This window comes from Quercus robur, chromosome 9, assembly GCF_932294415.1.
Source record: "Quercus robur chromosome 9, dhQueRobu3.1, whole genome shotgun sequence".
NCBI classification, from domain to species: Eukaryota; Viridiplantae; Streptophyta; class Magnoliopsida; order Fagales; family Fagaceae; genus Quercus; species Quercus robur.
The window spans coordinates 3,623,591-3,640,025 of record NC_065542.1 but is presented as its reverse complement, the minus strand read 5'-3'; the positions used below and the strand labels follow the sequence as shown (position 1 = coordinate 3,640,025).

The window sequence follows — 16,435 nt, the reverse complement described above, 5'->3', positions numbered from 1 at the left end:
GAATAAAATACTTGAATAGTCTTTGGAAGGAGAATGGTTAGGAAAATAAATAGGCAAATGACAAATTAAGAATTAGTGGTCATAAATAAGAATAAAAATGTGAACTTAAATACCATATTAAAGAAAAACATTTATTTCATTCAAAATTTTTAATTATATGTCACGTGTATAGTATCATGGCAAACATATTGACATGTGCAAATAATTTTTTGACACTTAGCATTGTTTGTCCATATCATACCAATTAAATATAGGAAGTTGTCATGTGTCATTGCCATATTCTTTGAAAATGAATAAATGTCATCGTAGCATGCATCTACCAGTTTTAAGATCCAACTTTTATAATTTACTAGTAAGTTGCCCATGTAATGCACGGATAATTTTGTGATATTTTATGTAAGACGATTTTGGAGAATGTTGTACATATATTATAAAGAAAAAGTAAACTAAATTAGAGTAAAGAAACACATACTTCTCAAGGTAAGATTCATTTTTCTCTTTTTTTTTTTTTAATCATCAAACCAAAAATAAATGCAAAAGAGTAATAAGACCATAAAAATCAATTAATTTGTGCTATGTTCACATATTGCATACCATTAAATGAAAATATGCCCAACTCTTTCATCGTCATCCACTTATCGATAGGGAGACATTAAGACATAGTGTGGGCAAATGTGTATGCATGTATCTTATAGATGATTTAAAATCATGGTAGAATATGGCTTTACATTGCGCATCAAATATTCTCTCTACTTATATACCCAAAATAAAAACTTTCCAACCAAATTACACAAATGTAAATAATATTTAAGCCCCTAATTTAAATATATAAAAGAAAAAAAAATACCCGTAGGAGTTTCGGCGGCTTGATAGTGGTAGGAGGCTAGTATAACGGAAGTGGCGGCCACTCAAATTCCTCTTTCTCTCTCTTACAAATGCTTTGTCAATCTTAGGTCTTTTGTTTTGGTAATAATGAAACAATGCGTTTCATTTAACAATCCACAACATTTTCATGTCTCTGTATCTCTCCCCATAGCTTTATTTGGTTAGTTATTACTATTAGTTCTTAACTATTTATATATTTTTTGCTTTTGTTTTTAATACTAAAATGGGGAGTATGCTAAAATACATGAAGAAGAGAGAAAAGTGTAGTGTAAACTTAGACAATTAATAAAAGATTAATGAGATAATAGTAAAAATAAATTAATATGAACTTTTGGATAACAGTAAAAAAAACTTAATGAAAAGAGGTGAAAAATGGGTTAAATGCAAAATTAGAGCACCACATGGCAGAACTTTATGCACTCCTACATGAGGTTTCTGCTTTAATATATATAATAATATATTATAGATGGGTAAGTTTTACAGCTATTGGCAGCAAATAGTGCATCTCAAATTACAAAAAGAAAAGAAGAAAAGAAATATCCTACAAAATATTCTGCGGTGGAGACACGCTGTATGATATGTAATACTTACGTCGAGTCACATGGTACAGGCACATGTGAGACGGTTTGTCAATAGATTTTAATTAGATGATAAACTATAGGTTAATAATTTTAGTCTATTTATATTGTCCACGTGACCTAAAGAGGGAACAAAAACAAAAGAAAATATTAAATTCACATAAGAGGGCGTCCACTAGACACAATCACAACTTGTAGAATTCATATGATTGCCTCGTAAACAATATTTAATGAAACATGAAACAAACACAAAATGATCTTTGTTTTAAGAGAACACATATTTTGTTGTGAAAGTAAATCTTCCTTTTACATTATTTTGGATGAAGACATTGAGTTTCCTCATTTCCGACTATTTTGCTTCTTTTGCCTCCCTTTCTTAGGTTGTTTCTTCTTCTTCCCCACCCCTTCTAAATACTCTGATAGCAAGGCCAGGGTCTTGAGATTAAGGGAAACGTTTCATATGAAACTATATCTAAAGAGGCAAAACAAATTAATGATTGAAGATGTAAAATCTAGGAATATAATATTCTTCAAACACAATTATCTATGGAAATTAAGAAATGACTCAAGGAACGATCCATAATTGTATTGTTAAAATGAACCATAACATAGCATTTAGTATATGGGTAGTTCCTTCGAGTTTGGCTTGAAGCATTCAATTACATTTATGCGTCCCAATTTCAGTTTTAACCAACTACACTAAATGCCATATATCTACTAAATTTTATTTTGGGTCCTATTTTGGTAGGTCAGACTCACTGCTTATTATTCTCTTTTCTTTGCAGCCTTGAGGCAGAAGTTGTCCAAAAAATTGTGCAAGAGATATCTAATAAATTGAATAAATTCATAGTAGATACCAATGGACTAGTTGGAATAAATTCCCGAGCTAAGAAGTTGAAGTCACTTTTAGCTATAGAGTCAAATGATGTTCGCATTATAGGAATTCCGAGTATGGGAGGGATGGGTAAAATAACTCTAGCAAGAGTTGTTTATGGTATGGTTTCCAATCAATTTGAAGCTTGTAGTTTTATTCAAAATGTTAGGGAGGAATCTGAGAGACACGGTTTACTTTGGTTACAACAAAAACTTTTGAAAGAGCTTTTGATGGGCAGAGATATGAATATACAAGATGTTTATCTTGGAGTTCTCAAAATCAAGGAGAGTTTACGCTACAAAAAGATTCTTCTTGTTCTTGATGATGTAGATGAATTAAAGCAATTGGAGAAGTTAGCTAGGAAGAATGATTGGTTTGGTCGAGGTAGTAGAGTTATCATAACAACAAGAAATAGGAGTTTGTTGGTGGGACCTTAAGTAAATGAAATATATGAGATTGAAGCATTGAATAATAATGAAGCTCTTCAACTTTTTAGTTTGAAAGCTTTTAAAAAAGATCAACTTGACGTTGATTATATGGGGCTATCCCAAGCTTTTGTAGATTATTCCCAAGGCCTTCCTTTAGCCCTTGAGATTTTGGGTTCCTCTTTATTTAAAAAAAGTAAAGATGTATGGAAAAGTGCATTAGACAGGCTAAAAGAGTATCCTAACAAAAATATTAGCAATGTGCTTAAAATGAGCTATGATGGACTAGAAGAAATAGAGAGGGAAATTTTCTTTTATATTGCATGTTTCTTTAATAATAAGAATCAAGAAACAATCATAGAAATATTAGATTGTCTTAAGCTTTACGCCAAAATTGGATTCAGTGTTCTAATTGATAAATCTCTCTTCAAAGTGTATAAAAAGCAATTGTGGATGCATGATTTATTACAAGAAATGGGTCAGGATATAGTTCGTCGAGAGTCCCCTAAAGCCCCTGGGAAGCGTAGCAGATTGTAGTTGTATGAAGATATTGACAATGTGCCGACAAATAACACTGTAAGTGGTTATTGAAAGAACCTGAGCATGTACCTCATTATATAATTCAACAACATAGTGTAACTTAGAGTTGTTATGGTAATCATACATTTTGTAATCCACTAATCCCTTTTGTTCATGATTATTAGGGAACAAAAAAAGTTCAAAGCATGGTTGTAGAGTTACCCTCTACAAAAGATGTGGATTGGGATCTTGATGCCTTCTCAAAGATGACAAATCTAAAATTGCTCATAATTGATAGCGTTCACTTCAAGCACAGTCTCAAACATCTTCCTAATAACTTAAGATTCTTGATTGGAGAAAGTACCCTTCAAAATCTTTGCCATCAAGTTTTGAGTCAACTGAGCTTGTTAAACTTTGCATGAATTGTAGCTACATCGAACGACTTTGGGAAGGAACAAAGGTAATTTAGGAACCATTATACTTCTTCTTTTTGAAGTATCATTAAACTAAAATACTTTGTAGAAGTTAATTGTTTTGTCTTTTATTTTTTGGCTTTTGACAGTCTTTTGGGAGTTTGCAATTCATCAATTTGAACAAGTCTCAAAAACTTATTGAAACCCCAGACTTCAGCAAAGTCCCAGCTCTTGCAAAATTGGATCTTGAAGTATGTGCTGCTTTATTCTGCAATGTAAAGGAAATCATCATTCATGTCACCGTCCTATGTAATGCTTGTGTAGAAGCATCTTATTTCAATCCCACTTAAGAGTAACATCCTTTTCTCTACCTTTTGTTACTGGGTTATATATATATATAAGATTAATGATTTAAAACTCTTTTAATATGAAGCGGCTGTTTAATTATATAAGTTTATACCATAAGACTTTTGTGCTTTTGCCCCTTGATGTACTAGAAAGTTTTTCCACCTTTTTAAAACTTTCATGAATCAAATTATTGACTGAAAGTTGTCCATACCCATTTCAGATTGTGACCAGGCAAAAGTTGAAATGAACCAAATGACCTATCTCTAACTTAATTGGGTTAGACCTTGTCAAACAGACTCAAAAAGAATTAGAATTGAAGGACAGCAATAGGCATTAGAGAAACCTGACCATACAACAAACTTGATTATATATTACCAACCATAACATCTGAGGGAAATTTGTCTTAACATTACTCAGACTTGAGAAGGCAAGCAACTATGTAGACAAGGTTGAAAAATGTAGAAGGTAGCCTGCTTAAGCCCTCCTGTTGTACTTGCTATCATTGTTGTATTATATCTATAAATTAAGTTTTCTCACATTCTCAAATGTATTAAATTTCACAGTGGAATGATGCTACACTTTGATAATCATTGTCATTCATTTTTGAAAATTTTAAAATTTTTATATAATATTTGGGGTTTCCCTTAGATAAGTCAAAAGAATCTGCATCTTTTAATAGGTATTTAAAGATATCTTTACACTTTGTCTTTGGAAACAGGACTTGGTTAGGGAGCGATACTCTCTTGAAGTTGCTGCTCAATTTTTAGCCACCCCTATCTCAAGGTGAAAAGCTACTGATAAGCTGATATGGCCTCAATGTAACACATAGTTGATATAAGGTCATAATTAAGCTATTATTGAAAGTAGGGGGAATTCAGGTAATGAATTCTCAAGGGAAGGTCATAGCTCTTAGATGGAGACATTTGTGATTCTATGGGGATTGAAGCTTCCTTTGAAGTTTATAATTTTTGTGCGGAAGTTTTGGCATGAAGACTCATTAACACATAATAGTGAAATGAAACATAGTGAGTGATAGTAAGTGTGTGTTATGCAATAAAAAAGAGGAAAACTAGGATTATTTATTCCTGAAGTGCACTCTTTCTTGGGCTGTATTGTTTGGATTAGATTTGAGCATGGAACTAAATTCATTTCTCCTTACTCTTTGAAGCAGTGGTTGGCTTAATGGATTGAGGATCCAAAATTTTAAAAACAGGAATATTTGGTGTTCTCTAGATTGATGTTTAAGGGTACAAAAAAATCTGCTTAAGAAGTTCTAATGCTTTGCTTTGCAGGTATGCACAAGTCTTTAATGCACAACAGCAAGATCAGAGTAACTGCAGGAAAGTACCAAGGCAAAAGTGTCCAAGTGTGGTAATTATATATTGTGGGACACTAGCAGAGATGGAGGGTGGTTTTGGTTATGTAACCAAATCCAGCGCTGGCAGTCTGTTATTGTTCTTCCATATGCAACCAAATGGCATGCAGCTAGATCAGATGCCTGGCTATACAGCTTAGTTTTTGCAGACTTGTTTCAATAATTTGAGAAAGAAGATTCCTTGGCAACTTGCTATGCTGATTGAAGACCTCAATTGCATAAAATTTGGAGAACACTAGTGGTTATATATGTTGCGCATAAGAGAGTCACTGTAGATGTTGGGTCCCTGGCTACTCTTGCTTCAAAGTCTTATAAACATTTTTGGACTCTACTACTAGCCAACTCTTCTAACATTATTGTATCAGAAAAGCAAACCCAAAAAGAAGAAGAGGAAGTTATCTTTACACCTTTTATGGACTAATTTATGCCTTTGGCATATGTCTGCATGCAATCATTAGAAGCAACAAATCCTTTTCCTCTGCAATTTATTAGTAAGATTTTTCTTTTCTTTCTTTTTTTCCTCCCGTCATCTTCTTTTTAGACATTTAGGAGTTTAGTAGAATATATATAATGTCAAGTTTGAATGGAAATGGGTGCTATCACTTGATTTTCTCATCACCCTGTATCATTAATAACATTGCTCTTTAATTATGCATGTTTTTACAATATGACTTTTGTGCTTTTGAAATGCTTTTAAGGCCTCTTTCTAACACTGATTTATTTGGTTTAAAAAGTATACTGGCTGTTGCATGCTAGGAATTGTAGAACCCAAGCGGGCAGGTCTGTTGTTGATCTTATTGACACAAGTTTAAGTGAGGACATTGAGCTTTGGAACCAGTTATGTAGGTTATAATTACCTTCTAAACTACTAAACTAATCAGACTTCATTAGCAGTACAAACTAATCAGACATTGCTACTAAACTACCAAACTACTAAACTTGGCTTTAACTACCTTCCAGCTATCCTTAACAATCAAATACACAGTCAAGACTCCAATTTGATCAAATTTGTCTTTCTAACTTGCTATGCATGAAAGGAAAATGTTTGAAACAGCAGGACCGGCTATCGTCTGTCACATGAAACTCTAGTGTAGTAAAGTTGTACATAGAAAAAAAAATGACTTTAAAAAGTAGCGCATGAGCAAATATGCTAAAAAGATGAAAGCTAAAAGCAGATCCAGCACGCACTCAGCCAGTCAGCCATTGTATTATAGACTATAGTTCTCATTAACTAGTAGAATAGATTTGTTCTTTCTTTTCTGTTTATCAGTTTTCTCTGATGGGAAGAAGTTCTCATCCTCTACTAATAATTTGGTTTGTTGTGGTAATACTAAGATTTTAAGTTCTTTAATTCAAAGTCATACTCATATCACAGAGTTACAACACATTGCCAACTGGTAAGAGCTCACATTCCCAAATGATCCTTAAACAAAAACATTAACAACCTCTCATATAACACATAACTCAAATCTAGAAAAACACAATTAAGAACCACCAGGAATCCCCCAACACTGCAAAAGGCTATACTACTAATGACAAAGACACGAACTTTAAACAACCAATAGCAAGTAATCAAGAAACTAATAAATGGGTAACCAAAGAAACACAATTTAAAGCAAGTAATCAAGAATTCTCTCAACAGCAAAAAAAAAAAAAAAAAAAAAAAAAAACCCACAAAATAGAGACCTAGTAGTTACCTCGACAAGGGAATCATCAATCGTTATCGTCTTGGAACTGTTCAGTGGCTTCCTCTTTGCCCCTCCATGGTGCCGATGACATCAACTTCTTCTTCTTTGCTGTTGTCATTTTCATTCAATTGCTGTTACAGAGAGAGGGGTAGTGTTGTCAGAAATTCGGAATACGTTATAGAAAGAGTTATTACCGTACAATACATAAACCTATTGTTAACGCTTCTATCACACAATAGGTTTTCAGACCCGGACCGTTCATTGAACCGTAAAAGGGAGAGGTTCAAGGTTTTTGAGGTCGAACCGGAGTCGAATCGTGATGACGTCATAATTAATTTAATAATTAATTAAAGCCTAAATATAGATATTAAATTTATAAAACTAGCAAAATTGACAATATATCTATATATGTGAGGGAAATTTAATGATTTTCAATCATATATTTAATAATTAAATAAGAAAGTTAATAAAATAAAATAATAATCATGAACACATTAAAATCTATGATTAATTTTTGAAGTAAATTTGAATGTCTTTGAAGGATTTTAATTATAATTTTTTTTATTCCTTGTATGAGATGGATAATTTAATTAAGTAGAATAAAATTGTAAAAAAAAAAAATAATTGCTAAGGGGTTGGACCTCACGGTTCTCACCGGTTCGTGCGGTCCAACCCCGGTTTTAGCGGTTCACGGAATTAACAAAAAATCCGATTCTTTAGGCTTAAAAAAGCGGTTTTCATCCCGGTTTCCGGTTTTCACTGTCCGACCTCCCGGTCCGGTCCGGTTCAATTGAAAACCAAAAAGTACATAATGGACTGAAGTGGACCCAATAGGACCAAAGTGGATAGAATATAGCGAACGGTAATAGAACCGAAGTGGACCAACGAGTATAGAATAGACCGAATAAGACCAATATAAACAGAATAGGACTGAAGTGGACCGAATAAGACCGAATGGACCCAACTAGACCCAATAGGACCGAATAATTCGGAAGTGAGTTTAATTGGTCAATAGTTTGATTTGTTCAAATGTAGGCTTAATAAGTCTCTATATAATTTAAAAGTCATGATATTTGAAATATCCTAAATTTGCACGAGCAAATATTTCGTTTTTGATTTTAGGGTTAAATACATGGTTGGTCTTTAAACTTTATAGCCTATAAAAAAGTTTAGTCTATAAAATATAAAATGATTTCTTTTAGTAAAATGATAAAACCAAACTAAAAACAAAGTGTGTACATGATTGGCTTAGGTTTGAGAAACTTTTTATTTTGTATTGACCTCATCAAGTCCAAAAATTTCTCACCCAAGCTAACATAACCCAAAATCAACTCAACCCAACCTGTAAGGGTCAGATTGGAGCCATTTGGTAAGGTCTAATAAATAAATAAATCATTAAATCATTTAAATTCATTATTGAAAAAATTTACAATACATAAATTTTTTTTAAATTATTAAAAAGGAGTTATGTTATTTGAGTTGAAATGCTAATCCGATACAGACTCAAGCTATGCTTGGGGGGAAATTTTTTAATTTAGAAAAGATAATAATCAACCAGCCCCAAAGGCCAAAGTCATAATTTTGATATATAATTTTACGAGTGGTGTCAGTAGAAAGAAATTATTTAAGCAAAGCTGAACATGACAATTATCCAACAAGTGGACTAGGTGAAAAAATGTGGGTTGCGAAGGACATTGAAGATCTTAACCGAACTATATGACTGAGAGAAGCAGCGGAAGTTACGAAGCGAAGAGAACCCGTGAAGACTATGATGGGGCTGGAAGCTCTAATGACAAACCTCACCCAAAAAGGATTGCAAGACTCCCAGAAATTATGGCCCACGGTAACTCTGACTTTGAGGAGTCAAGTGAGTACAAAGACTGTAGTGAAGACTGAAGAGCTAAGCGAAAGTGACCTTGAAGGTTAATCAACTTTTTTCCCTGTACGTCACTGTCTTTCTTCTTAATTCAAGCTCTGTTCGTTGCTACAATATCTTTTTCTTGTGTAAAAATATTCATGGATTACCCACTATATGTTTGATTAGAGTTTTTAATGAGACTCCTAGAAATTTGACTAAGACGAACAAAAGATTGCAACAAAAAGCTTGTTGTTGTTGTTTATAAAGCAGAGAAATAATCTGCTTGAAAGCAAATATACATCAAAACTGGAAAGCTTTTGCTGCCAAACGTACTGGTTAATTGTTGTTTGTTTCCATTTAAAGTTATACTTCACTCCCTCAAATTTTCATTAAGCATAGAAACTCTCCACAAAGTGCAACACACACACACACTGAATCGGAAGCAAAATGAGTGGAGAGGAGAGAGAATTAGAGAGAGGGAGAGATATTTGAGAGCATGGTCTTGCAGAGTTCCCTCTCCTTTGCTTGACAAAATGCCCTCAGTAACACTGCCACATCCTCTCGTTTTTACCAACCAAAGGTGCTATTTCCATAAGTGTTGCGTGGAGGCAGCTCTGAACTCTTGTCCCCATTCCTGAATTAGGCCCATACTTTAGGCGGCAGAATCAAAATCTTAGCTTTGTGGATATGATGTCCATAATTTAGACTCTTCGCTATGCCATTTTCAATCCCATACCCCTACGCAGCTGTTGCTTAACCAAATGTCTTTCCTCCTACATTGACACATGGTCTGCACCACCATTCCACATGTTATGCAAAAGCTTGATCTAACCATTACTAATCCTTAGGTGGAGCTGCCTTTCTGTCTCTTCTTTTCTACAATGTTAGTGCCTCTGAGTTTGATAGGTAATATTTTTCTCAATCCTCCTTCTGCTTCTAGGTTCCCAAATCTATGGATTCTAGTACTTGGATCTGCAAAGTATGCAAACTCTGAGTCTCTCCCCACCCTCCTCACTGCCCTCCTTGTCCTCATTTTAGGAATCCACAAGCACAACCTCATTTTGTTTCCATGGCAGGTTCTTCAAAATGAATAAAGTAGAATTCCATGAAGTTATGATTGTGATTGAGGAAAAAGTTCGAAAAGTTAATAATGTCACTAATTGTAATCAACAATTAGATGAAGATGCAAGAGGCATGCACCATGAATTAATAATTGCAATTGAAAAAACAGTTAAAAAAGGTAGTAATGTCACTAATGGAAATCAACAAATTCTGTGAATAATAGATAGTATTGAACATGATGTATTACAAAGTGGCCTTAGCCATGTGCTTCCATTGTTTTGCAATGTTATGAAAACATCTTACACCTCATCATCCCATGTAATGCTTGTGCAAAGGCATGGGTCAGATCTTAATAATATTTGAATCTCATTTAAAAGTGACATATTTTTGTAAATTAGATTTTTTGTTCCTTTCTTTATTTTGTTTTCCCCTGGTATATTTTTTTTTACACATTCAGGAGTTTAATAAAATATTTGTAATGTCAATTCTGAATGGAAAGGCTGGTATCAGCCTATCACTTGCATTGGCCCATTGATTTGTAATATTAAAAGTTTAAACTCATTTTATACATAACATTGTTCATTAATTATGGAAATTATTACCATATGACTTTTGTGCTTTGGGCCCTTGATATTCTTGAAATTTTCCAGACTTATTTCAAATCATAACCAAGGAAAACCATCCATGTTCATTTCATTTGTCTTTTTAGTAATTAGACTCATGCAGGCAAACAAATGTGTACAAGGTTGAAAATTGGAGAGCTGATTAGATTTGTAAAACTTGCTCTACTTGTTATTGCTGTTGATGCAATTGTTGCTTTGTCATTTTAACCTGATGAAATACATTTCATAGTGAATTGATAATACACCTTTATAGACATCAAAGTAAGTGTGTGTGTGGGTGTGTGTATGTATGTATGTATGTGTATATATATAAGGTTCCTATTTTATTGGTTTTCCCCAAAGGAAAAGTGATGACAAATGAAATTGCTTAGGCTCAATGTTGTGGCATATGTGCAAGTCAAAGATACTTTCAGTTGGAATTCTGAATTAGTTTGAAAACCCTATAGCCAAAATGATTCCAAGGGAATTTTACAAATTCCTCTTTGTGTTGCTGCCAACCTCATAAGGCCTCATTCCAAATCTGGGGTTTATTTGGTTGAAAAGGATGGTGGCTATTGCATACTAGGAATTGTAGAAACCAAGCAAGCACTGGCAGGTCCTTTATTAATCTTACTGGCACAACCATAAGTGAAGACCTTGAGAAGGTGAGCTTTGGAACCAGTTATGTAAGTTACAATTTCCTTCTAAAATGATTGTTGTTCTTTGGAGAATTTTATTGAATTTTCTTCTTGTGAGGGCAGAATTGAGAAGGCATTTGAGAACTTAGTCCATTGAGTCAAAGATGCTGAAAGACCATATATATTTTTCCTTTTCATCTAGAGAAATCTGGTTTGGTTTGATCTGTACATTAGAACTGATTTCATCCAGCTTTATTTTATTCAGGCATGGATAAAGAGTTGGACCAAGGGGAGGGAGATTTGGGGATCCTAAAGTACTTATCATTGCCTTTTTTTTCTCTATTTTATGGTCTATTTGGACTTACAAGAACAAGGCAACTGTGAAGAAAGAACCTTTCCATGCCACTAATGTGGTCTTGTATAAAAGTTTGATTTCAGTGTGTAGGGTAACTGACATTTCAAAAAACAAAGAAAAACCTTGACAACAACAAGATAAGCAAGTGTAGACCTTTAGAGAGCGTCACAACTAGCAACCAATCCTGTTGGAGTCAAGCTGCAAGGGTAGGAGAAGGAAATACAGGGGATCAAAGGTTTTTTTAGAAAAAATAGAGTAGGTACATGTCCATGGCTAGTTGTTTCAGCTGAGCTTTTTCTTCATTTTTAATCTTTTTGTGGATATTCACAAAATAACATGACACTTCCACTAGTAGATATTGCCGCAGATTTTCAAGAATAAATTCCATTAATTGTATGTGCATGCATGCAAGCCAAATACATATTATACATGAACAAAACCTCTATGTAGATATTGCATTCCCCTTTGAACCTCCCAAGTCCTAACACCAAGCAAGTGACTTTGTACCTTTTCATAACATCGTTAAATGATTGCTATTCACATATAGATTGACAGGGATCACACCTAGAAGTGATCCCCATAGCTATAATATCAAAAAAGGAATGTAAATAACATAAAAATAAATAAATAAAATGAAAATTTTAAGCAAAAGAATCTATTACTGATCTAGAAGCTCCAGGAAAGCCTACTTGACATGCCATCCATTCTTTAACTTCAAACTATTTGGATGGTCAAAATGACAGCCTCCCCTTAAAAAAAATGCGAATGTATTTGACACACACACATTGAAACAGAAATGGGGATCATGAGAGTGGCACATATTAACTAATCAACAAAAATATATATTCCAGCTTTCAGGATGTTCTCTATTGGCTATTACATCACTTCTTCTAGTTTGTCCAACTCTTCCTTTATAGCATCTTCAGGCTTTGAGATTTCTCTATGTTTGTATCCTTATAATTAAGAAATAGGTGGCAAAGTTGGCCAATAGAGAGGTTGTGGTGAAGGACATTCAACAGCTTACAAATGTTTGGGTTTGATAGGTGGACATATGTCCTGGCGGAGCCTTGATCCCTGGTAACCATTGCCCCTAAGTTCTTTATGAACAATAGCTTGGATAACAGGCGGCAAACTCTGAATCTTGTACTCTTTTCTTCTTGTGCTGCTTTGGTTTCAATGTACAAAAAAAGAATGGCAAGACAAAGCTTTTTGTTGGTGTTTTAAACAGAAGTAGAAATCATGTGCTGGAAAGCAAGTAAACATCGACACTGGAAGCTCTCACTGCCAAAGGTATATTGATTTATTGTTCTATCCCTTTTTTTTTTTTTTTTACATTCAGAATTAGGCTTCTGGGTTGTCCTTATTTAGAAGTCCATAAACACAAGCTCATTAGTGAAGTCATGAGAGATAGACAGGTAGTTCAAAATGAATAAACTTGAATTCTAATTTGTATATATTTCCTTCTTGTCCTTTCCATATATTATGGTTTGCTTTATGTTAAAGTATGCAAAGGGGTTTTACTTATTTGGAACTTTTAAAGGACTTTTTTTTTTGTTTGGTTTGATCTGTCCAACAAAATAAGAATCTCTCATACAGCTATTCTAAAAAGCTAAAATCATTTACTTCCATTTTATCAGTCACCAAAAAAAAAATTCTTGTGAATGGCTAATATTACTTGATTGTTAGACTTGATTTGTCATATCAGTGATTTACCATGAGAGAAGTCATAGTTATATTATTCTTTCTTTCTTTCTTTCTTTTGTTTTGTTTTTTTTCCCAAACATTTAGGAGTTTAATAGGTTACATCATATATGTGTGTCTGATGTCAAGTTTTGATGGAAATGGGTGCTGCCACATGTAAGTGCCCTGTTAATTTGTAATATAGATGGCTAAAAACTCCTTTTATGCAGGATTGTTCAGTTTAATTATATCGGTTTACTGATAAGCTGATATGGCGTCATACAACTCCTAAACATGGTGCGTGAAATTATATCTTATGCTATGAGGAAGAGGAAAACTTGGATCATTTATTCCTGAAGTGTAGTCTTTCTAGGTCTGTATGGTTTTGGTCAGATTAGACCCTTAGAGCTTTGTGCATTTATCCTTGCTCTTTGAAGCAGTTGTTGACTCAGTGAATGGAGGATCTACATTTTCAATAGCAGGAAAATGTGATATTCTCTAGATTGTCATATCATAAATCTGTTGGCCTTGTGGTACAACCTCAACAAATTGATTTTTGAGGTTGCAAAACAGGCTGGCTTATGAATTGTTAATGCTCAGTAAAGCTTTTTTTTCCAGGTATGCACAAGCCTATCATGCAGATTTGGATCAGAGTAACTGTGGGAGAGTACCGAGGTGAGTGTGCCCGATTATGGAGGGATAGCTGGTCTTGCTGACAGTTAAGCGACACTGGCAGAGACGGTGCAGATGGAGTGGTTTTGCCTATATAATGTGCTGGCAGGAAAATTTTGAAGGCGTTGTGGTTCTGCCATATGCAGCTGAGTGGCAGCTAGATGCCTAGCTGTTTAGCTTTGCATCATTCATCTCTTATGAGTAATGTTAAAGAAATTTCCAATAGAAAGACTTGGCTCAGATAGGATGTTGATTGTTGATCATAAAGTGTTTCAATTCAAAAGAATCTAGAAGAAAACTTCTGCAAGCATATTTTCTTGTTAACCACAGAAGGGAGTATCACTCAATTGCACTTCAAATTTGCTATGCATGAAAGAAAGGGTATGAAACAGCATGACATTTCTTTTTTCTTTTTCTTTTTTTTCTTTTTTTTTTGTTTCTTTCTTTTAAAAAAAATTAAAAAAAAAAATCTTTTCAGTTTTGGTTTAGTGTACTAAATATTAAGGTTTTAAGTTCCCTAACCCAGAGAAATATCAAAGAGTTGCAACACATCAGCCACTGGTAGAATATAGGAATTTTTAAACTTCGAAATCTGTACAGCTCTCACATTTACAATCTATGATGTAACTCATAAATCATATTTAAAACAACAAAGAACAACCATTAATTTACCCAACTGCCAATAATACTATAGGGTCCACCAGTAATGAGAAAGACCTGTACTTTATAAACAACCAATAGCAAGTAATCAAGAAATTATAAATTAGGTAACCAAATATACACAATTTCAAGCAAACAAGCAAGAATTCTCTCAATTTTTTATATTATTTTTATTTTTATTTTTTTGGTGAATAGAAAAAGAGGTAATCCAAGAATTCTCTTTTTCTTGATGGGGGAGTAAATCACTTGCATATAGCTCTAATTAAGTTCATCCCATGTGACACATTTAAAGAAACCAAAAAAAAAAAAAGCAAAGTCAAGAGTAAATGCATTTTTAGTATTTGGTACACCCACTCAAACATACATTTTCAATTTTTAAACAATATTACACGCATTTTTATACATTTTTTCATCCACACATATTTCCACATATGTTTTCAAACAATAAAACAAATATTTTCAAACACACATATCAAACACCCCCCAATCTTTCATTTTTTGAGAGCATTGCCTAAGCACAAAAACAAATAGTACAAAATAATAAGTTGTTCAATTAATTAGAACTAGTACTGTATCCAGGACAGTTGTTTCAAGAGGTTGTAGAGCTTTATAACCAATTGCTGCAATTCTCCAAATCCGTAAATTACTACTTTTCTTGCACACAAAGTAGTGGCATTCATTTATTGATGATCAAGTTTCCTTTTTCTACTTTCCACTACCCTGGTATTTTCTTTTCTTATCTTTTTTTTCTTTTTTCTTTTTTCTTTTTTGAGAAAACACTAACCCTGGTATTTAAATATAATAAAATAAAAAGTTTTCCACTAGAGCATATATGCAGTTCAAGATACGATAATGTATAAATTGAAGAAAGCAATATTAACAAACATTGCCGCGAATAACCATGAAGCTAAACCTACTGTCCCACGAATTTTATTTCACTTTTTAAAGCCTATTGCACCTAAAACTTGCCATTAGAAAACTTAAGTTATTATAGAAAATTTAACATAACTTTAGAAAATGTTTCAAAAAATAAATATAACTTTAATATATACATACAAAACATACATTAAAAAGAATTTAGAATAAAATAGAAATCCATAGAATTTTAATAATTTAGAGTAAAATTCCTTATTATATATGTTGCTAATAGCAAACAGTCGCGCTGTCATTTTAGTCTTTCATAATTATCTTCCATTTCATTAAACATAATTGAATAATTTTTGGTCCTTGTTTTCTCACTTTCACACTTACTTTGTTTAAATAATTGAGTTGTTGACTCTGTCTCCTTGATTCCAATACCCAATGCCCATTCTTATATTTATTAGTAAAATGATACTAGTGGTTGTTTATGATTCTATTTTCTTTAAAACATGAAATTGCCATCATTGCTCACCCTTGACACGATAATCACTTTACAAGTATAGGTACTTGTAGAGTGTGAGAGACAAGTACTATGGGTTCAAGTCTCCAAAAAGAGGCTTCACACACATATACACTTATATTAAGTTAGAGTAGAATTTCTATCTTATAAAATATAAAAAAAAAATGACGGCGTTTAATAGCTCTTTACATTAAACGGCACTGTTTTTCTAATTTAATGGCATGACAGCGTTTTGTTTTCAGTTATGTTAATATTTGACAAAGCCTGGCGTTTTGTTATTCGTAAATTTTGTTAGTTATGTTAGAGCCACAAAGGCTAGTTTGACAGTTAGTTAAGTAGATCAATTTTCAATCTTTAGATATGATTTTCCATCCAAAAAAAAAAAAAATCTTTAGATATGAAAAACCATGTAAAAATAGTTA

The 16,435-nt window shown here is 33.2% G+C and overlaps 3 long non-coding RNA genes across 4 annotated transcripts; 2 read left to right on the top strand and 1 right to left on the bottom strand.

The window, feature by feature from the left end:
- Positions 1 to 1,602: 1,602 nt before the first annotated feature.
- On the bottom strand, positions 1,603 to 7,299 carry LOC126700453 (uncharacterized). The gene is made up of 2 exons (XR_007647156.1): positions 7,115 to 7,299; positions 1,603 to 1,935 (listed from the first exon to the last, which is right to left on the bottom strand). It is a non-coding gene; the product is annotated as an uncharacterized LOC126700453 (long non-coding RNA).
- Positions 3,959 to 5,416, top strand: LOC126700478 (uncharacterized). The gene is made up of 3 exons (XR_007647192.1): positions 3,959 to 4,046; positions 4,761 to 4,825; positions 5,335 to 5,416. It is a non-coding gene; the product is annotated as an uncharacterized LOC126700478 (long non-coding RNA).
- Positions 7,300 to 8,593: 1,294 nt separating the features above from the next.
- Positions 8,594 to 14,307, top strand: LOC126700465 (uncharacterized). Of its 2 annotated transcripts, XR_007647179.1 has the most exons (4): positions 8,594 to 9,047; positions 12,592 to 12,910; positions 13,531 to 13,597; positions 13,919 to 14,307. It is a non-coding gene; the product is annotated as an uncharacterized LOC126700465 (long non-coding RNA). The 2 variants fall into 2 exon arrangements; XR_007647178.1 differs by lacking the exon at positions 13,531 to 13,597.
- Positions 14,308 to 16,435: the final 2,128 nt, after the last annotated feature.